At 34.9% G+C, this 23,532-nt stretch overlaps 1 protein-coding gene across 3 annotated transcripts in view; it reads left to right on the top strand.

The window, feature by feature from the left end:
• The first annotated feature begins 2,858 nt into the window (after positions 1-2,858).
• LOC128638647 (suppressor of cytokine signaling 3-like) overlaps positions 2,859-23,532 on the top strand; it is a 331,150-nt gene continuing 310,476 nt past the window's right edge. For 2 of the 3 annotated variants that reach the window (XR_008399111.1, XM_053690736.1), the window contains exons 1-2: positions 2,859-3,147; positions 17,720-17,812. The gene's annotated coding sequence lies outside the window, so the exon portion shown is untranslated. The remainder of the gene's footprint in view (positions 3,148-17,719; positions 17,813-23,532) is intronic. The other variant, XM_053690737.1, reaches the window with a different exon arrangement.

Here is a 23,532-nt window from a genome sequence, read left to right as displayed (position 1 = left end):
ACGCCACCACAGACACCTGGATATCGTGCTATCTGAGCCACAGCAATTGCGAGGTGAGACCAGATTCTTACACTGGGGGGGCCCACAGAACCACACTGAAGACAGAGAGTCTCACGGTACTACCGATAGATGCACATATATGCTGAAGGAGGTAACACGGCTGTTTAAGCATCTGCTTGATTTACAACACATTAAAGGCCATGAACTGCCATGAGGGTATGAGATACTCGCAGTTTGGGTAAAAAGGAAAATGTGGAATGTATTGTATCCTCTGCAATAAAGGCATTACAAGGAAGATACAGTGCACGTTACCGTGAGTGAAGTGTGAAGAGTGTGTGTGTTTGGGCCGACAGTACGTTTGCAGCTCCCCGCGACACAGTTTATGGCCAGTAGCACGCCAGGTTTAAGGGACATTTGAACCATAATACTCTTATAATTACAAGATTTGTCACGATAGTCGTCACCAGCATTCACTGTGATGGATTACAAATACTGTAACAAGTTATGTTTCCTGTAACCACCTTCACATAGTAGCAAGAAGATAATTGCTGATGGTTTCAAACAGATACACATTGTTACAGTTGGAAGTTTTATAACATACGAGACATTCTTGTTTGAAGAGTTTTCACAACAGTACGAGACACTTTTTGTCCATATAATATTACAGAGTTACGGATCCAGTGGACACTCTTCATGGTTCTCAATCCTATTAGGTCCTTAGTGGGTGGTGTCAAAATTCACTCCCTGGGGACGCCCTGGGAGTGATAATACACTCTTTTCATTTATTCTTCTGATGTTTATTTTGATGTTTGTTTTTTTCTTTTCTGGTAAGGGTTGGATACGGATGTGTTTGGTGGATGGGGTATGTGTGGATCTGAGTGAACCTACACCTGATGGTACCTTATGATTACATTTTGTGAAAGATCAATTCGATCATATCCTTTGTTGAAGAATAAAAACTTCTTGATTCTAAGACTCAGTGGCTGGGATTTTTTGATGTTTTATTATTATTATATAGTCTGTGACCGGACTTTATCCCGTGCCTGAGCATACTAACTAGAAAGGGTGGTACGGTCACACTTTATCGCATATATGTATTTATGTGTTTATATGCGTAAAGATATCTGTAAATACACCTGAGATCTCATATCTTTGAGCCCTTTTTTGTGCAATATTTGTTTAATAATTAGATGGTATCATTATGAGTGTACTCTGTAATGTATTTTTTGTGTGTTTTGGTAACTTTTTTGCTTCTCGAAAGTTAAAGGGACAGTCTAGGCCAAAATAAACTTTCATGATTCAGATAGAGCATGTAATTTTAAACAATTTTCCAATTTACTTTTATCATCAATTTTGCTTTGTTCTCTTGGTATTCTTAGTTGAAAGCTTAACCTAGGAGGATCATATGCTAATTTCTTAGACCTTGAAAGCCATCTCTTTTCAGAATGCATTTTAACAGTTTTTAACCACTGGAGGGTGTTAGTTCATGTATTTCATATAGATAACACTGTGCTCGTGCACGTGAAGTTATCTGGGAGCAAGCACTGATTGGCTAAACTTCAAGTCTGTCAAAAGAACTGAAATAAAGGGGCAGTTTGCAGAGGCTTAGATACAAGATAATCACAGAGGTTAAAAGTGTATTAATATAACTGTGTTGGCTATGCAAAACTGGGGAATGGTTAATAAAGGGATTATCTATCTTTTAAAACAATAAAAATTCTGGTGTAGACTGTCCCTTTAACCAGAGCTCTGAGAATGCGGTAATCATTCTAGGATAAATTGGAATTTTGCTCAAGCGATTGCGTTTACTTTCATCTTGTGATAACAGCAGTACGCCCTACGAGCTTGTGCGCAAAAATTTATGCTCCACTTGTAATCTGGCCGTTTATGTAGAAATAAAAATCTCAAGGTGTTTTCTGTCCCTTTAAATACAATGAACTGGGAAGGAAATGTTACTTCGTTGTCAGCTATGGACACTGAACCCAATGTTTTTCTATTGTGATTCAGACAGAGCATGCAATTTTAAGCAACTTTCTAATTTACTCCTATTATCAAATTCTTTTCATTCTCTTGGTATCTTTATTTGAAATGCAAGAATGTAAGTTTAGATGGCGGCCTATTTTTGGTGAACACACTGTGTTGTTCTTGCTGATTGGTGGGTAAATTCAACTACCAATAAACAAGTGCTTTCCATGGTTCTGAACCAAAAAATAGCTTAGATGCCTTCTTTTTCAAACAAAGAAAGCAAGAAAACAAAGAAAAATTGATAACAGAAGTAAATTAGAAAGTTGTTAAAAATTGCATGCTCTATCTGAATCACAAAAGAAAAAAATGTGGGTTCAGTGTCCCTTTAAGACCTTTCTAAACGTATAATATGTGAATGTATGTTGTGCCACTCTCATAACTGCATGAGATCAATAAAAAATATTTCAACTAAATACAACCTGCTGTTTGCTTGGTACACTGTCCCTTTAACGAGACGCTGCAATATATACAATGTACTTACTGTTCAGTGCAATTTCTTTGCAATGAATAAAATGTATAAAATGAAAGCAAGACATTAACCACATGGGGACTGCATCCTATCATCATTTATAGCCCGTGTTTCTAATGACAACACACTGCTCGGGAAAGGGAAGAATAATAAAAAAAGATAAAGCGTTACAAGTCCACCCTCTTACCAACAACACATTCAACATTTCCAGGAATACTGGGGAGGGAGAGAGGGAGGAGGGTAAAGAGGGGCTACAAGGGGGGCGTTCCTTAACGCTCTACAACCAATACACCATCTCCATCCAATCACGTGTATGGAAACAAGAATAAAAAAAAACTCCATGAAAATACACCCACTTCAAAAAGTAAAGCTTTGAATGTGATGAAAAGGACCCCACTTCCAATAGGAAGACTGTATGAAGAATGCAGAGGGGCAACACAAAAACAAAAAAAAAGCTTTTATGTCCTTAAAATAAAACGTCTTTCCCACGTGGATCATTCAGAAAAAAAGGGGCATCTAAAAAGTTCTACAGCTTTTGGCAGGACTTGCAAAATGAACTTTAGAAAAAAAACTACTAACATAGCATTAACCATAGCGATCATGGTGTCCCCTTGATGGGGTAAAGAGAAAAAAAAACATATGCTGAGAAAAAGGTAAGAAATGATTTATTTTAACCTTATTGTTCTATTATTATTTTGTTGTTGTTGTTTGTTTAACATCCTCCCTATGTCTGGAAAAAAAAGTCTTGATGAGAAGTGCTTTTCTTTTTGTTTTGATTGAGCAAACTCTTTAATTAATATTTTCCTTATTCTAATTTACCAGTTCTGCCTTCTTGTGCAATCGTTGTTTTGGGTTTACGGTATATCAGCTGACATGTGTGCACAAGCATATATGTAACTCACTTACTAGTAAATGAACACCCTAGACAGTAATTAACCTGGTTTAAACTTAGTCTCTATTACTCAAGCAATAAAATACTCATCAAATACGAAAACAACGTTATAAATATATTCTCTGTTAATTCTCAGTGTTTACTAGTGAACTTTATAAGAATGATCTCAAGAGCTTGCAATCTAAATGTATCTTACAGTCAAGTATGTGAATAGAAATAATTGATGCTAAAATAAATAAATAAAAATTGCATTACCAGAAGGTAAATCATGTTAATGTCATTATGCATTTATTGACTACAATCCACTAAAAGCAGATCGTTTTTAAAATCTTGTTACTGGAAAATGTAAAACTGTGGTTAGAGTTTCAAGAGAAAGGTGGGATTTTAAAACTAACATACTCCAGTGTTGTGAATGTATAAAAACACATGAATTGAGTTCATCCAGCCCTTGGGACAAACACTGTGAAAACTAATGCAATATGCTTATGAATAAAACTGCTTATAGGCAAAATGTACATTTTATATTTTAAAAATGGTGAACATCCACTATACATAATAAGCTGCTTAACAAAGACATAGTGAATCCTTTTTTTCTTTTCTTAAAGGGGCATCCTAGATATTAAGTCCAACGTCACTACATTTCAGTTTTAAACAAATGCATGATTGCATGTGTGAAATGCACCTGCATAAGTACAAATGCATATAGTAAAAGCAATCACTGTTTCATTGCAAACTTTTACTGTGTACTGGCATGTGGTGGAGCCTATCTAGATATGCTTTTTGCACAAGCGTTTTAAACAATCTGTTCAGAGAGCTGGTTCTTTCTTGTATGCGTTGGGATGATAAAGTACTTGATACACGCCACCGTTGATTCACTGAGCAGTCATGCTATCTAAAAAGCTGGTGCACAGAGTATATTTGGATATGCTCTATGCTCACAGTAAAGAGTTTCACTGGAACATTTTGCAAGTATATTTCAAAATTATTCTATTCCTGCTTGAAATGCACTTGTAGATTTCAATATTGGCTACAATGTCCCTTTAAGACTATTCCATTTAAGCAGAGAAACAACACAGTAACCCTTGTTTGTTTATAAACAATGCAAATGCATTTGTTATTTAACAAAAAAGCTATTGCTTTTGTTGCAAATTTTACAGAAACATTTTTCTGTGCTCTGAGTAACTGGGGCCATTCATCTGTCCAGTATAGATTTTATTTAAATTCCTATGCAAATCAGTTATCACCAGAACACAAAGTACAATTGTACTTCAGTAACAAGTACTATTATTGAATAATGTATCAGTATAGCCACATTACAAAATAAATAATGCTTCTAGTCAGTTTGCTAGAGACAGAACAACATATATCTTACCATTCATTCAGTAATCTACATTTAACTGCATATTCTATCAACTGTCAGATCTCAGAAGCTGCCATTCCTTAGCCACAATAACCTCATTAAAGGGACACTGTACCCAAATTTTTTTCGTTTGCAATTCAGAAAGAGCATGCAATTTTAAGCAACTTTCTAATTTACTCCTATTATCAATTTTTCTTTGTTCTCTTGCTATTATTATTTGAAAAAGAAGGCATCTAAGCTTTTTTTTGGTTTCAGTACTCTGGACAGCACTTTTTTATTGGTGGATGAATTTATCCACCAATCAGCAAGGACAACCCAGGTTGTTCACCCAAAAATGGGCCGGCATCTAAACTTACATTCTTGCATTTCAAATAAAGATACCAAGAGAATGAAGAAAATGTGATAATAGGAGTAAATTAGAAAGTTGCTTAAAATGTCATGCTCAATCTGAATCACGAAAGAATTTTTTTGGGTACAGTGTCCCTTTAACTGTATATATGTAAACTCTTTTGCAGTGACAGTGGTCTCTAAATACCAGCCCTGGGACCATATGTGGCCCTCATCTGGGCCTCCCTTGTTTAGAAGGTAAATTATTAATTTGGCTCCATCAATTTATTTAGGGTTCAAAGAGGGGTAACAACTTGATGATCTATATAGGCACTCACAAGATAAATATAAAGACAAGCATGCATTGTCCAGTGTAGACTCCCATTAGGCACTTCTTGGATAAATGTCACTTTTTATTCAGTTCCAGAATGATCACTTCACTTGGCTCTCACAAGATGAATATACACTGTGTATATTGTGGACTACAGCATCTACCATGCACTACTACTTGGGAAAATGTCACTTCCAGTTTCTAGTATATCCAGTTCCAGAGCACTCACTCTGTTCAAGTGGCCCCCCATGGGAGAAGAACACTTTGCTAGTGACCCCCGGATACAATGAGCTTGATACCCCTAATTTAGAGGATGCAAGGGGCCACATGTGTGGTCCTTTGAGTAAAATGTATTACCCTTCTATATGCATAAACCATTAAAATGTGTCAGGCTCCAAATGGTCTTGTGACATATTCTGTGAATTTGTTAACCCTTAACCCATAGCCATATTTTAAAATTGTAAGCCAAGATGGCTAGTAAAATGCTTTCCAAGTTTGATATAAATTGTCAATTCCTTTTTTAAAGGGACACTGTACCCAAAATTTTTCTTTCATGATTCAGATTGAGCATGACATTTTAAGCAACTTTCTAATTTACTCCTATTATCAAATTTTCTTCATTCTCTTGGTATCTTTATTTAAAATGCAAGAATGTAAGTTTAGATGCCAGCCCATTTTTGGTGAACAACCTGGGTTGTCCTTGCTGATTGGTGGATAAATCCATCCACCAATAAAAAAAATGCTGTCCAGAGTACTGAACCCGAAAAAAGCATAGATGCCTTCTTTTTCAAATAAAGATAGCAAGAGAACAAAGAAAAATTGATAATAGGAGTAAATTAGAAAGTTGCTTAAAAGTGCATGCTCTTTCTGAATTACAAAACAAAATTTTTGGGTTCAGTGTCCCTTTAACTGAATATTGAAGTTTATAAAAAAAAACATCTATTTCATTCTTAGAAATTAAAATGAAAACATTCCATTCTTTTTTTACTAAAATATAGCAGTTCTAGAAATAACATTAAAAAAGTACCAATGTGACAGTTTGTTTTCTCTGTACATTTATATTGAGGTTGGTAAACCTGAAGGAAAAAAAGATGGATACAAAAGTTAATAGTTGCAATAAAAAACTATCTGGTTCTAAAATAGTTGATATTTATTGAGTTTTATACATTAAAAAAGCAAAGAAACAAAAAACACACACAAACATTTCCAGTTAGCAGGAAATTTGCTGTACATAGCAAAATGTAAATCAGTTAAAGGGACACTGAACCCAAATTTTTTCTTTTGTGATTCAGATTGAGCATGCAATTTTAAGCAACTTTCTAATTGACTCCTATTATCAAATTGGCTTCATTCTCTTGGTATCTTTATTTGAAATGCAAGAATGTAAGTTTAGATGCCGGACCATTTTTGGTGAACAAACTGAGTTGTTCTTGCTGATTGGTGGATAAATTCACCCACCAATAAACAAGTGCTTTCCATGGTTCTGAACAAAAAATATAGCTTAGATGCCTTCTTTTTCAAATAAAGAAAGCAAGAGAACAAAGAAAAATTTATAATAGGTGTAAATTAGAAAGTTGCTTAAAATTGCATGCTCTATCTGAATCACAAAAGAAAAAAATTGGGTTCAGTGTCCCTTTAACTAAAAAAAGTAAAGAAATTTTCCCACAGACTAAAAAGTCACAGTTTAAATAAACTGAACTAAAAAATATATAGTTTAATGATGATAACCAGAGGCATTTCTTTTATTTTTTTAGAAGGGGTATATTATAATGGATGTATATTTCATTTGGGCAAAATACTTTGGACTGTGTTTTTAATAATAAAAATACATCTATAAGTAAACCTTTTTTTCCTATGAACAATAATTTAAGCCCATCCTAGAATGTATTTTGTTTTCCAGGTGTTTGCTAAAGAGAATTTTAGCAAACTGCTCTGTTCTCAATCCTGGTAATTCTGTGTGTCCATTTTTAAAATGACACTGAGATTTAAAGTGTAAAGAGATTACAATCTTAAAAAAATTAAATTGAAAAATGAAGTTTTAATTTATATCAAATTGCCCCTTTCCATGAGAGCCTACTAAGGCAAAATCAGGAGTATATGAGTTTTGAGTATTATATGTATATAGCATTGTTGCAAACATTGTTAAAACACTCCTGCCATATAGTGCTCAAGATGTGTGCACACTCCTAAGCCTACCTCAGTATGCTCTTAGAGAAAGGACCCTAAGTTTTAACAAAGGATACCAAAAGCTAGAAGTACATTTGATAATAGAACTTAATTAGAAGTTGTTGTTTTGTATTGGAATCTTGAAAGTTTAAAGGGATATGAATTCCAAAATGTTTCTCTTTTGATTCAGACAGAGCAAACCATTTAAACAAAAAGTTTCCAATTTATTTCTATTATCAAATTTGCTTTGTTCTCATGTTATTCTGTGTTGAAGAGATACCTAGGTAGGTATCTGGTGCACTCCATGGCAGGAAATAGTGCTGCTATCTAGTGCTCTTGCAAATGTATACGATTCTTGTTAAACTGCTGCCATATAGGGCTTGCTTTATCAAGACCTTCTCCCCCTTTGACTGCAGGTTTGCACAAGCGAGCCTGCAATCAAACTTCTGCCTGCGGGTGATTGGCTGTGTCTGGGCGCTGGGCGGGGTTGCATACGAGTGCAAAGGAGCTCTTGTGCGCAATGTTAAATATGGGCAACGGATTGCTGCCCGCCAGAGGAGAATCGGGGCAGACAGGGACGAATATATCCGCCCCTGTCTGCCATAGAATGATAAATGCAGCCCAAATTGCTCCAGAAATGGGCTGGCTCCTAAGCATACATCCCTGCTTTTCAACAAAAGATACCACGAGAACAAAGAAAATGTGATAATAGAAGTAAATTAAAAAAATGTATGCTCTTTTTCACTGGTTTTCAAGCCTGTCTTCAGGCCTCCCTAACAGACCAGATTTTGAGGATATCTGAACTGGAGCACTGGTGAAATAATCAGCTGATTAGTAAACATGGTTATTTTACCTGCTTTCATTCAAGGTAATCCTGAAAATCTGGTCTGTTGGGCAGGACTGAGGACAGGTTTGAAAACCAGTACATCTATCGGAATCTTGAGTTTTATATCCCTTTAAGTGTATATCTGAGTACACATAACCAGCCGCTGATTGGCAGGGTTGTGCGACTGCTACTGCCAATAAGCTCACCAACTGTTTCCTGCTTGGGACCAGCAGTTCTTTGTTGCTCCTGAGTGGGACTTTGTGGGGGTTCCAGTGTAAGTAGTGCAAAAATGACAATGTCCCTTTAAACTGCATCTCAACTATGACCTAAATAAAAAGTAATAGTAATTAATGTAAATTAATGTAACCTTTTGGGTTTCATGTCCCTTTAACCATGTATTTAATGCTGCAAGAATATAAAGACATAGCTAAAGTAAACACATTGCACCTTTTGAGTAAAACAAGACCAGTGATTATATTTATATTTATATATATATATATATATATATATATATATATATATATATATATATATATATATATATATATATATATATATATATATATATATATATATATATAATGTCTCCAAATTGGCTCAGCGTCCACTTACTATTCAGGATCAGCAATGTGCTACAGCTCACAGGCTTTACTTTAGCTATGTATTTAACTTTGTTGGGGGAGGGTAATTACATATTTAACAGAGAAATAGAGAATTTATATTTTGCATTAGACTTTACCTTTAAAATATACCCAAAATGCAACAAAACCTACAACTGCTTGGAGAATTGGCAAAGGATAGTCAGTGAATTGCCCTTTCATTTTTTACCCTTATGCAGCTACAGTAAATATTCATTGTAACATAGAAATAAATGTTTCCCAGTTCTACCCTGCATCATCCCTGTCTGGGCTGGTCACCTGCTCACTCACTGTTACTTACCTGTACTCAGGTCGGGTAGTCCTTAGAACAGGGCTCAACAAATCCAGGATCCAGGGAGCTATTGGCTCCTAGAATTTTACCCCTGGCTTCTAACTTTTTGAGTTATTTTCTACATATCTTTATACAAATTCTACTGTCTGGCTCCTAAATGCTAAACATATTTGTTGACCCCTGCTTACAATCTGACCGGTTGTAGACATTTGAGGACAGAAATTGAGAAATGCTAGTGAAGTATATAGCACAAGTGGCAGATATAGGGCCATAGCAAAATATCACAAGAAAAATATTCTATAATGAAAGGTGCCAGGCAAAGTGTTCTATACTCAAGTATGCCCCATAAACCCTGTTAAGCTGAGTATATGATGTAGATGGATGTAGCAATGTTTTATACAAAGAATACTTCTCGCATTGTATATTTTTGTTTTTTTCGGCCAATGTAAGAGACATAATATTAACATAATATTAAAGAACTATATGTATGTTATGTGTGTTAATGTTAGTGTTAATATTTCCATAGACTCACTGTATTTATATTCAGTAAAACTAGATTTTAAAATAAATTCTTGAAAGCAGAAAAATATATAGATAACCAATTTGTCAAATTCTGGGCTATGCACAATTGGTTGCCTTTTATATATTTAACCTAATAATATTGATGTGTGGCAGTTGGGGTACTTATAGCAAAAATGTTTGCCTGTCATGGTACTTGCTACAAAAAAGGCTGAGGGACAGTAATCTGTTTTATTATATTACCACAAATCATTGTCATCGAATACCCTTATGTATGTACCAGTCACTATGGAATTTGGTGGTGCTATACAAATAAACAATTAGAAAATCCTCTCCCACTGTATTATTTTTACCATAAATCATTGTCATTGAATACCCTTACTTATGTATCCAGCACTAAAGAATTTTGGGGTGTTATACAAATAAACAATAATAATATTCTCTTTTACTAACTAGATCTAAAATAATCTCACAAAATGTATGTACTGTAGAGTTAACAACTTTTGCTTATGAATAATAAAAAATAAACTTTAAAAATTATAAAAAAAAAAAAATTGTGGATATGTACAGCTGTACTATAGTGTACAGTCTAAGTTAACTGTCTTTTTTTAGAGTGCAAGGAACCCATCTATTTAGTGTGCTGTATCACAGAGAAATGTTTTTTTATATATTGAATAGGAGTCACTGCATGACTAATTTGCAGTAAGAGAAGCAAATTCGTTTTTGTAGCATTTTCCTTACTTGGTTATTTTCTTTTCTTTTGCTTCACAACGCTTTTTTCCTTGCCTGAAACCAATTGGAAAATCACAGATTCTACTGTTTTCCATTGGTGTTGGCAGGACTGTTCTCAGTCTTTCTTGCTATGTTATTTCATTTACCAGAACAGAGGCATTTTTGTAGCCTATCACCCGATGGAGACCTCAAGATAAATGGAGTTGTTTATCAACTTATGGGAAAAGCGGCTAAAGGCAAGTGTCAGTAAGGACACTTAACATTTTCCCTGTGAGAGACCCCTCTAGCCGTCAGCAGTTATTTGCAGACCATTAACCTGTTAGCTACCTGAATGAAGGGACGTTTATGTATGTGAAGCAGTACACATTGAATATAAAATAAATATACTATATATTTTAACTTGAAAAAAAATCACAAAAGGACATTTTGAGGACATCATTTTAAAAGAGAATGTTTAAAAATGTATTATTATTTTTTTTTTGTAAAACAGATGTTACTGTGCTGAGAGAAAAATACTTTTTTATGCTTATGGGATATTTCACTGTTCACCAATAAAGAGGGAGTTTTGCTAATCAACCAGCGAGCTTAAAGGACCACATAACTAGCAAGTACTTCATAAAAAGACAATGCAATAACACTTACTCTGAAAAAAAATCTACTGCTGATTTGGAATTCAGACAAAAAAAAATTCCCCCCCAATTTTCCGGCCCCCTGTATCATGTGACAGACATCAGCCAATCACAGAGTAGTATACATATACCCTGAGAGCTTGTGCACATGCTCAGTAGGTTCTTGTTCCCCAGAAAGTGTGACTATAAAAAGACTATAAAACAATTTTGATAATGGAAGTAAAATGTAAAGTGTCTTAAAACTGCATGCTCTATCTAAATCATAAAAGTGTATAAGCACCTTGTAATTACAAGACATATTTGTTGTGTTGCTATATAATAACATATGCGCTATTAACAGTTTAAAACAAATTAAAGGGACAGTCTACACCAGAATTTTTATTGTTTTAAAAGATAGATAATCCCTTTTATTACCCATTTCCCAGTTTTGCATAACTAACACAGTTATAATAATATACTTTTAACCTCTGTGATTATCTTGTATCTAAGCCTCTGCAAACTGCCCCTTTTTCAGATCTTTTGACAGACTTGCAGTCTAGCCAATCAGTGCCTGCTCCCAGATAACTTCTCGTGCACGAGCACAGTATTATCTATATGAAATACGTGAACTAACACCTTCTAGTGGTGAAAAACTGTTAAAATGCAATCTGAAAGAGGTGGGCTTCAAGGTCTAAGAAATTAGCATATGAACCTCCTAGGTTAAGCTTTCAACTAAGAATACCAAGAGAACAAAGCAAAATTGGTGATAAAAGTAAATTGGAAAATTGTTTAAAATTACATGCTCTATCTGAATCATAAAAGTTTATTTTGGCCTAGACTGTCCCTTTAAAGGGACACTGAACCCAAATGTTTTCTTTTGTGATTCAGATAGAGCATGACATTTTAAGCAACTTTCTAATTTACTCCTACTATCAAATTTTCTTTATTCTCTTGGTATCTTTATTTGAAATGCAAGAATGTAAGTTTTTTGGTGAACAACATGGGTTGTCCTTGCTGATTGGTGGATAAATTCCTCCACCAATCAAAACGTTTTGTCCAGAGTTCTCAACCAAGAAAAAAGCTTAGGTGCCTTCTTTTTCAAATTAAGATAGCAAGAGAACGAAGAAAAAATGATAATAGGAGTAAATTAGAAAGTTGCTTAAAATTGCATGCTCTATTTAAATCACGAAAGAAAAAAATTGGGTTCAGTGTCCCTTTAATATCCGTTTTACTGCAATTATTTTTCAATAGCCAAACTCCACCTACCATTTAATTTATCTATAAAGGGCCAATCTGGGCTTGAGTTCATAGAAAAGAATGCATTGTTTTGCACTTGTTATCTGATAAAGTCACTTAGGGACATACAGTATATGTAGCAGATTTAGCCTTGAGAGATCAGCAAGGTGTATTTCAAGTTCTGAGAATTAGAAATTACTTAGTTTTCACTAAATGAAAATTACATAATAGCTGTCAAAATAAATAATAATGCAAAGTTGTTTCTTAAAGGGACAATGAACCCAAATTGAGTTCAGTGTCCCTTTTAATGCACAACTAAACATTTTATATAAAAATCTCTGTGTTCACTGTCTCTTTAAATCACACAGACCAGCAAAATCATAGGCAGTCTCATTCCAAATCAATATAAATAGCTTTACCATAACCTTTTTTTTCTACAGAAAATATATATCCATTTAAAAGTTGCACAAGTTTACAATGAAACTGATAGGGATGAAGACCTTTGTTCATTTGCTGATAGGGTTAACCCCTGCGACTTTATTGGTGGAGAAGGACAAGACTACATGTACAGCAAAAGAAATGAGATGTATCCTATAAGGGAACATACATGGTTATGCTGTTGAAACAGTACAATGTAATTTTAAGATACAATCTTCCTTAGAGATTAAAAAAAAAAACTTTACAAAGGATCCTGCATGAACACAATTAAAAGGCAATGAATAAAGTAAATGGCTATTTGATGAGCATGTAGTAAATTACATTTTACCACCCTCCGCCCTAGTGGATTTGGCAGTAGTTAAAGCAATCTATATACCAATGAACATTTTAAAAAAAAAAAGGCAGAGAACTTTAGTCCTGGTTGCAGCAGGCAATTTACAAGACCTTATGCAATTAGTTTTCTATCTTTGCACTAAATTCTTGATGCCCTGTGGTCATGAACATGTTTGTATATTGTGGGAAAAAACCCTCTTTAAAACTATCTGAACATATCCAGTCTGAAAACACTTAACCCCAACTAAAAACATATATTCATTTTTCTACACACCATCAAAACACACAGATTATTTTTTTTAAAAAGTATTAGTGTGATGAAGACTTATTTGATGGTATTATTTGTCTTTCAGTAAACATTGAGCAATTAATCCCATGAGTTGCAATAAAACCATCAAACCTCAAATTCACCCCTTGAATATAATTAACACGCATGAAACAGTGCTTAAAGGGACAGTAAAGTCATGATTAGACATTCATGGTTTAGACAGAGCATACAATTTTGATCAACTATCCAATTTTCTTCTATTATTTTATTTGCTTCATTCCTAAATTATCCTATGCTGAAAGGTTTATCTAGGAAAACTCAGAAGCAGCAAAGAATCTAGGTTCTAGCTGCTGATTGGTGGCTGCTGCATATATATATATATATATATATATATATATATATATATATATATATATATATATATATACCGGTTTTCATTGGCTCACCTCTGTGTTCAGTTAGAAAACAGTAGTGTATTGCTGTTCCTTCAACAAATGATGCCAAGAGAATTAAGCAAATTTTATAATAGAAGTAAACTGGAAAGTTGTTTAAAATTGTATGTTCTACCTAAATCATGAAAGAAAAATTTTGGGTTTCATGTCTCTTTAAAATGATATGAAACCCCCCAAAAATATTTTGTGATTTAGACAGCAAAAATGTGGTTTTCATATACCTTTAACCTTTGGAAACCAGTAACATACATGCCTTGTAGTTATTTAGCTCCTTGACACAAAGACTTGTAACAGTTATCCAAGATTCCTGTCACACACAACGTTGCTTAAAGGGATAGTAAACCCCCAAATTTTCTTTCATCGTTTGGACAGAACATACAATCTTAACCCCTTGAGTGCCATCGCTAGCACTCCTCTACCTTTTGAGCAATCTGGGGGCTCCCATCGACTCTCACCCCAGCGATTGGGCCTGCAAAGTGACAGGCATCGCCGGGGCTTCCCGTTACAAGCGGTGATGTCACGCGCAATGACGTGATGATGTCACCGCTCAACTTTATTTAAAAATTACAATGGACAAGAGAGGGAAAGGGGGCATGCTGCTTAGAAGCCTGTATCTAAGCAGCTACAGACCCCCAAGACCCACCGTTGGAAAGGTAATCGCCTAACCTTTCCAACGTATAAGTTTTGGGGATCTTAAATCTTAAGTAGTAAAAAAACAAAAAGTAAATACATCCAGCTTAACACAACAACTTTCTAATTTACATTTATATTATTACATTTGTTTCATTATCTTGTTATCCTTTGCTGAAGGAACAGCATTACACTACTGGCAGCTGAACACATATATATATATATATATATATATATATATATATATAGTAAATCACAAGAGGCAAATGTATGCAGGCACCAATCAGCAACTATCTCCCACAAGTGTAGGATATGTGTGTATTCTTTTTCAACAAAGGATGCTGAGAGAACAAAGCACATTGGAAAAAAGAAGTGAAATAAAAAATCTCTTAAAATAAAAAATGCTCTATCTGAATCATGCAAGGTCAACTTTGACTTTCCTATCCCTTTAACCTTTTGTCTGCCAGTAACACACATGGTGGCCTGTAATTAATCATTTATAAGACTTGTAACATACTGTATATAGTGTAATTCCCTTACCCCTTGAGTTCCAGTAAGTCACAGTTGCCTATATTTAACAATGTATACAAATGACACTGACAGACTAATAATTAGTTGTAAGTCTTTGTGTATAACACGGAAAAGCAATTGGCCAGCAACATAATGAACAATCAGACCCAGGTTCTCTGCAGCTCTTATCAGTAACTTTGTTTTTGCAGAAGATCCCTTGCTGTCCTCCCCAAGCACAGATAATTATAGGAGAATGGGAAGATGGCACTGGCACTGGTTGCTGCTAAGCCAATGTGACCTGTGGCTGTTTTAGGGAATTTTTGTTCTAAATGCAGTATGTTACCAGCAAGATTAGGCTTTCTCCAAGGTTTATGGACAGGAACCAGATAAAATCTACTCCAAAAGCTTTATATACCCATCCTAAATCCACAATGGTATTATTGAGTTCAAAGCCGTCTAAAACCATACATAAAACATGATACTACAACTATCTATCGTCTAAATTACGAGTTTTGCGTTACGATGCGGTACGGCTATACCGCTGAAAGATTGGCCATTGCGCGTGGAATGGCCGGTAACGCATATTACGAGTCGCGGCGGTATGGGCTGTAACGCAACCATTTTAGCCTTAAAGGGACAGTCTAGTCAAAATTAAACTTTCATTATTCAGATAGGACATGTAATTTTAATCAACTTTCCAATTTACTTTTATCATCAAATTTGCTTTTTTCCTCTTGGTATTCTTAGTTGAAACTAAACATAGGTAGGCTAGTATGCTAATTTCTAAGCCTTTGAGGGCTGCCTCTTATCACATGCTTTTTAAATCTCTTTTCAACACAAAGAGACAGAAAGTACACGTGGGCCATATAGATAACACTGTATTCAGGCACAGGGGGTTATTTAAGATCTAGCACAAAACAATGCTAACTGCAAGACAATAGATAACAAACAGTCACAGTCATGTGATCAGGGGGCTGGAAGAAGGTTCTTAGAAACAAGGTAATCACAGAGGTAAAAAGTGTATTTATATAACAGTGTTGGTTGTGCAAAACTGGGGAATGGGTAATAAAGGGATTATCTATCTTTTAAAACAATAACAATTCTATGGTAGACTGTCCCTTTAACGCAACCCTCCATTCCGCACTCAAAAAATGATGTTTAAATGCAGGATTTTCCATAGCACCATATTACAGGTTGTGCGGTCCGGCTAAAATGCTTGCGTTACAGCCTATACCAACACAAGCCATTCCACAATCTGAGACCAGCAGTTATGGATTTTGCGAAACAAAAATGTTTCACAAAACTCATAACTAAAATGTTACAAAGTACACCAACACCCATAAACTACCTATTAACCCCTAAACCGCTGGCCCCCCCACATCGCAACTAATAAACTAAACCTATTAACCCCTAAACCGCTGCCCCCTCACATTGCAAAACACTAAATTTAACTATTAACCCCATAAACCTAACACCCCCTATAATATAACTATCTTTAAATAAAAACTTACCTGTGAAATTAAAAAAATAACATTAAACTATAAATTAACCTAACATTACTATTCTAATAAAATTTAAAAAAATACCAATTAAAAAAACCTAAATGACATGATTAAAAATACCTAACACTACGAAAAAATAAAAAACCTAAATGTAAAATAACCTAATACTACGAAAAAAATCAAAAAATCTAACATTACAAAAAATAATAAACTAAATTATCAAAAATAAAAACAATTACACTTAATCTAATAGCCCTATAAAAATAAAAAAGCCCCCCAAAATATAAACACCCCCTAACCTACAATAAACTACCAATAGCCCTTAAAAGGGCCTTTTGTAGGGCATTGTCCTAAGTTAAACAGCTCTTTTACCCCCTAACAGTAAAACCCCCCACCCAACCAACCCCCCAAAATAAAAAACCTAAGTCTAAATAAAACCTAAGCTACCCATTGGCCCTAAAGCGGCATTTGTGTGGGCAATGCCCTTAAAAGGGCATTCAGCTCTTTTACAGTGCCCATCCCTAATAAAAAAAAAAAGACCCACCCAAAAAAAAAACTAACACTTACCCTATAAAATTTACTCCGGTTCCTGAAGTCCGGATATCCATCGTCATCCAGGCGGCGAGAAGTCTTCATCCAGGCGGCGACATCTTCATCCATCACGGGGTCATCTTCTTTCTTTATCCCGGTGTCGTGGAGCTGTGGAGGCGGGGAGCTTCTTAGCCAGCGGCGCAAACATCCATAACGCACAGCACAAGGAGTTTTTTCACTAACTTGTAATGGCAGCGCTATGGAAAGGTGCGGTACCGCTCATTTTATTGTGTTCTTTACCCGATATAGCGCAAAACTCATAATCTAGGTGTGAGTTTTTTCTATCTTACACTGTACTGAGTTAAGAAATTGAATTAACTGTTACTGTAAGAATTCCCCACTCACACTAGAGCCAATTGTCCTTTAAGGGACACTGTACACTAGATGTTTCTTTGCATAAATGTTTTGTAGATGATCAGTTTAAATAGCCCATCTGGGGGAGTTTTTGTAAAAATAAATAGTTTTGCTTATTTTTTTTAATAACATTGTGCTGATTTTCAGACATTTTAGCTGTATACTGACGTCTACAGATTTCGGTGTCTCCTGTTTGTATAATCTGTCTTTTCTTATGCAGGGATGGGGGGTGTCTGCTGCCCTGCTTTTCCAGCCCCTTTCAGTGGGTATCCCAACCTAACCTCATCAATAATGCTAAACTGGGAGTTTCTAAGTAAGTTTTTTTTTTTTTTTAAAGGTTTTATACTGGATTTTTAGATCAGTATCTGTGCATATTCTTTTTTATAGTACAGTAGTGTCTATTACATGCAATTATATGACAATTGGTGTATACTGTCTCTTTAAGTGAATAAAATAACAGTGCTAATAAAACATCTGGGAGGGTGAAATTAAGAGCATCGCAAGATAACAGATCCTTATTAAGTTGTGATGGGGCGAGTTTGATTATTGAAAAACAATTGCAGCCAACAAGGTGATAAAGTGTTTTTAAACTCACCCAGTATGTAAGTTTATTGCAAGACTTCGTAAAGTTTGTAATTACAAGGTGTTTACTGTCCCTTAAAATTATGACTTTATACTTATGATTCTTTTAATAGACTAACACATTGTTCACACACACACACACACATATATATATATATATATATATATATATATATATATACATATATACATACAACAATTAAAATTATGGGGAGGCGAAAAGTGAGTTTAAAATCCTCCACTAAATACAAAATGTAGCGAAATTAACTCATTGTGTAACCCATTTACAAATCTAGACAAGTCAGAAGACTTGCTTTTCCCACAGGAACTCTCTGAACATTGTTTCCAATGCAGCAAAGAATTGTGGGTAAGATATGCAAATTAGGTTCACAATGACTCACTTTTTTACTTTTAGCCTGCTTTTTAAGGCAGACTTCCCTTTACGCCATAGCATCGCCGTATTACACAGATTAAAGCTTAGCTAGGGTTAGTACAGGGATTCAGACCAATCCCAGGACAACTGTTTTGTGGTTTTTGCCACTCATCAGCTGGGAGTAGGTTGAATCACTGCTGGGTAAAGTTGATTTCTGGGTGAAATACAACAAAGCTGTATACTACGGCGATGCTATGGCGTAAAGGGAAGCCTGCCTTAAAAAGCAGGCAAAAAGTAAAAAAGTGAGTCATTATGGACCTCATTTGCATATCTTACCCACAATCTTTGCTGCATTGGAAACAATGTATTCAGAGAGTTTCTGTGGGTCTTCTGATTTGTAAATGGGTTACACAATGAGTTACTTTCTCTATACACACACACTACACCCTACACCTTAACTTATTTGAAAGAAATAGACAAGGTTGGCAAAAATTTGCATTGGTTTGTGGTATCCTTCTCTTGTCACTTCTCTTAAAGCCAGTAAAACAAAGGCCGCTGTCCTTATCAGCCAGAGCCAGTGGTGATTAGTGGGGAGTTAGCTTCAATTATGTTTAAACAGCTTTTATTAAAAAAATGAAAGAAAAAAAAACCCATGAATGCAACTCTTTCATATGCATGATAGAACATTTTTCAAAATTTCAACAATATCCTGTGTCAAAATGAGGTTTTATCTCTTTACATATTTTTCATATGACCAATAGGATTTGCAGTTTGTTTGGGTTTTTATCCGCGCTTAAACAAATAGCTTTAAATGATGCTGAATTAACACAGGCAAGCTGTAGTAAAGCAGAATCATTAGTTCATAGCCTGGAAAATTACAACCGGCAGAATGACTACTTGAATACCAAGTGGAGATGCTCATAAATTCTTTTTAGTGGTCTAGAAGGGGAGGTGGGTAACGTCTGCTGGCTCTCTGACTGCCCTGCGCTTGCTGTAATGTTGGCATATAGCTCAGTGTGAAAGCAGATGTCTTAATATTAACAGATGAATCCAATACAGTAGCAAAATCATAACACTGTTCATGCCTTTTACTGTAATATGGGAAATTATACCAGGAAAAAAAACATTTAACCAAAATATAGTTCAATCAACTTTTTTGTCTTCAGTTGGATGAATGATTTTTAAGTCAAACTTCTCTACTTTTGGTACATTTTACAACTATATGTAAGGGATAATGAATGGTTTTCATGCACAGGGCTATGGTTAAAATATGTGTTTACATAACATTGTATTTAATGAGGCATGGAAGTTAAAACTGAAGTTTAAAGGGATAGTAAAGACAAAATTAAAGAGATATGAAACCCAACATTTGTCTTTCGTGATTCAGATAGAGCATGCAATTTTAAGCAACTTTCTAATTTACTTTTATCGTTTTCTTTGTTCTCTTGGTATCTTTTGTTGAAAATCAGGGGCGTATGCTTAGGAGCCGCCCCATTTCTGGAGCACTATATGGCAGCAGTTTTGCAAGAATGTTATTCATTTGCAAGAGCATTAGATGGCAGCACTATTTTCTGCCATGTAGTGCACCAGATGCCTACCTAAGTATCTCTTTAACAAAGACTATCATGGGAACAAAGCAAATATGATAATAAAAGTAAATTGGAAACTTTTTTTTTTATAGTGGTATGCTGTGTCTGACTGACAAAAGAAAAGTTTTGTGTTTCATATCCCTTTAAGATATGATTTAGATAGAGCATGCTATTTTGAACAAGTTTCCAATTTGCGTTTGTTATCTAACTGTCTTTATTTTTAGTATCCTTTGAAAAGCATACTAGGTAGACTCAGGAGCAGTAGTGTACTATTTTGAGCTAGCTGGTGATTGGTGGCTGCACATATATGCTTCTTGTCATTGGCTCACCAGTGTGTTCAGCTAGCTCTCAGTAGTGTAGTGCAGACAGCCTCAAACTTGGCCCTCCAGAGGTTTTGGAACTACATTTCCCATGATGCTCAGCCAGCATATCAGAAAATGTAGTTTCAAAACCTCTGGAGGGACCAGTCTGAGGATGTCTGGTGTAGTGCATTTGTTTTTTTCAACAAATAATACAAAGAGAGCAAAACAAATTTGGTAATAGAAGTAAATTGGAATGTTGTTTAAAATTGATATCCTCCTATTTATTTTTTTTATGTATTACTGTTGTAACAATGTTATACGTACAGTGATAGGTTCTTTCCATAAGCACATACTGAGGTAGGCTCAGAAGTGTGCACACGTTTCAACAAAGGATATCTAAAAAAAAGGTAAATTTGATTATATAAATAATATATTTTTTTTAACGAGATATAACATAGGTTTAGCGTAAATACAGTAGACTTGCATGATCAACAAGTGCATGATAAAAGACAATGCAATGGCACTTAGTGGCCGATTCCCTAAAGCTCTCTGGGCTGGTTAGATCCTATAGGAATGCTCAACAGCCATTCTATTTCAGTGGTGGAATTCAATAAAGCCACTTTTTACCCCTTAAAACTGTGTCTCAGTAAGGGGCCTATACTGCATTTTTGTATGGGGCGGAGATGCATACATTACAAAAGTGCACTATAAAATGTAATTTAGTAATCATACATAATGAACCATTCACATAAAAAAAATATATTAAGCTGCATCAAAAATTGTAACAAAATTGTTTACCAAAAATTGTATTTTATCAAAAACATAAAATTTGTATGTAAATTACAGAGGAATAAATCACATTAAATATGCACAGTGTAAATCATAATTTAAGTACACTGGATGTGCAAAATTAAAACCCATAGACATTCATACTTAGAAGTACGAAATACAAAGCATAATTGTTTGCGAAAAAGGGCTGAACTTGGGAGTTCCAGGGGTGTATATGAAATTGTCTCTCAAATCCCAGCATAATTCTGTAAACGATTCTCACACTTCAGATCTCACAGTTTTTTCTCGCCAGTTAGAAGGTGGCAAACTTTTCTCAAAAAACTTAATACCCTAATAGAAAAACGCATGTATGTGAAAATAGAAGCGCTTGTAAGATGATAAACCCAGAAAGCAGCATAATATGATTTATATTGGCTGCAGGATTTAATTTTTAAAGTGCCCCCTGCTCCCTGCTAACTTCACTCTATGGAGAAAAGTGTCCCTTTCCAGCAAGCTCCAATACTTTATTTAGCAGCCATGTCACCACTCGCAGGGACTGCCCCCTTTTTTACAATAATTCCACCACCTGCAAGGGTCAGTGTGAAAAACCAAGTCTGATCTGGTGAAGTTTAGAGAATTGGCCCCTAAGTTTGAATTTAAAATAAGTAGGATATTTTTTCTGACAAATTTCAGTTCCATCCATTTCCCTTCTCCTTGTATCATGTGACAGCCATCATCCAATCACAAAAAAGCATATATGTATATTATGTGAAATTTTGCACATGCTTAGTAGGAGCCGGTGCCTCAACGTGTGCGCTTTGCTACTGTTGAGGAAATGTTGTTTTTATTCTTTTTAATAACGAATACCAAGAGAGTACATTTAGGAATACATGCTAGATGTGAATTTAAAAGTGTCTTAAAATGGCATGCTCTCTCTGAATCATACAACTTTATTTTTTTATTTCCTCTTCCTTTAAAGAGACATGAAACCCCAAATGATTATTTTATTATTCAGATGGAGCATACGATTTTCAACAACTTTGCAATTTACTTTATCAATTGTGCTTCATCTTCTTGGTCATTTATTAAAGAATTAGCAGTGCACTACTAAGAGCTAGCTAAACACATCAGTAAGCCAATGATAAGAGGTATATGTGTGCAGCCACCAATCAGCAGCTAGCTCCCAGCTCCTGAGCCTACCTAGGTATGCTTTATAACAAAGGATACCAAGAGCACAAAGCAAATTGGATAATAAAAGTAAATTGGAAAGTGGTTTAAAATTGTATTATCTGTCTGGGTCATGAAAGAAAAAAATTGGGTTTCATCTGTCTTTAATTTGCATATCTGAATCACAAAATTTAAATTTTTACTTTCATGTCTCTTAAACCAAGACGCTCAAAATTGATTGCGTATAAAAGTTAGAAACAAGCTGGATTAGAGATTCTTAAAGTGATATAAAACCTATTTTTTTCCATTCATGATTCAGATAGAGCATGCAATTTTAAACAATTTTCCAATGAACTTTTATCAAATTGGCTTTGTTCTCTTTGTATTCTTTGTTGAAAGCTAAACCTAGGTAGGCTCATATGCTAATTTCTAAGCTCTTGAAGGCTGCCTCTTATCTCAGTGCATTTTGACAGTTTGTCACAGCTAGACAGTACTAGCTCATGTGTGCCATATTACATTGTGCTCACTCCGGTGTAGTTATTTATGAGTCTGCACTAATTGGCTAAAATGCAAGTCTATAAATAGCACTGATATATGGGGGCAGTCTCCAGAGTATTAGATACAAGGTAATCACAGAGGTAAAAAGTATATTAATATAACAGTTGTTGTTTGTTGGTTATGCAAAACTGGGGACTGGGTAATAAAGGGATTATCTATCTTTTTAAACAATAACAAATCTGGAATAGACTTTCCCTTTAACACAGATAAAAGACACACTGATTTCACAACTCAGATCTGAGGGTGTGACTTTCAATTTAAAACTGAAAGTAAAACAATCAAGGTGTGTAGTAATACATATAACACATGTTTGACAAATATGTTCAATAAATGCTTTCTTGAAAATATTTTCAGTTTTATTCTCATTAAATTGCATTTCTGGTGTCCTTTTGATGTCTTATGTAGAAAGAAAATCAAGGATATGACACGAATTGCAAAAGCTTTTGACAAGGGAGTAACAAAAAGAAAAAGAAATATAGTTTTGTTTATATACATACACACATCATACTGGTTGATCTGATAACCAATCAGGATCTGTTTAGAATAATAATAATATATATAGGAGGGAACTAGATCCAGACTGTAGTGAGGCGGTTGAAGATAGAAGATACTTGAATCAGGATTATGGTAGGAACTTTGGTGGCTTCTTTTCAGTTGCTATAGAAGAAAGTTAGTATATAGATTTTAGATGTTA

The sequence above is a fragment of the Bombina bombina genome, chromosome 8 (genome assembly GCF_027579735.1).
Source record: "Bombina bombina isolate aBomBom1 chromosome 8, aBomBom1.pri, whole genome shotgun sequence".
Taxonomy (NCBI): domain Eukaryota; kingdom Metazoa; phylum Chordata; class Amphibia; order Anura; family Bombinatoridae; genus Bombina; species Bombina bombina.
The sequence above is the reverse complement of the archived record's forward strand: the minus strand, read 5'-3'. Positions and strand labels throughout refer to the sequence as shown.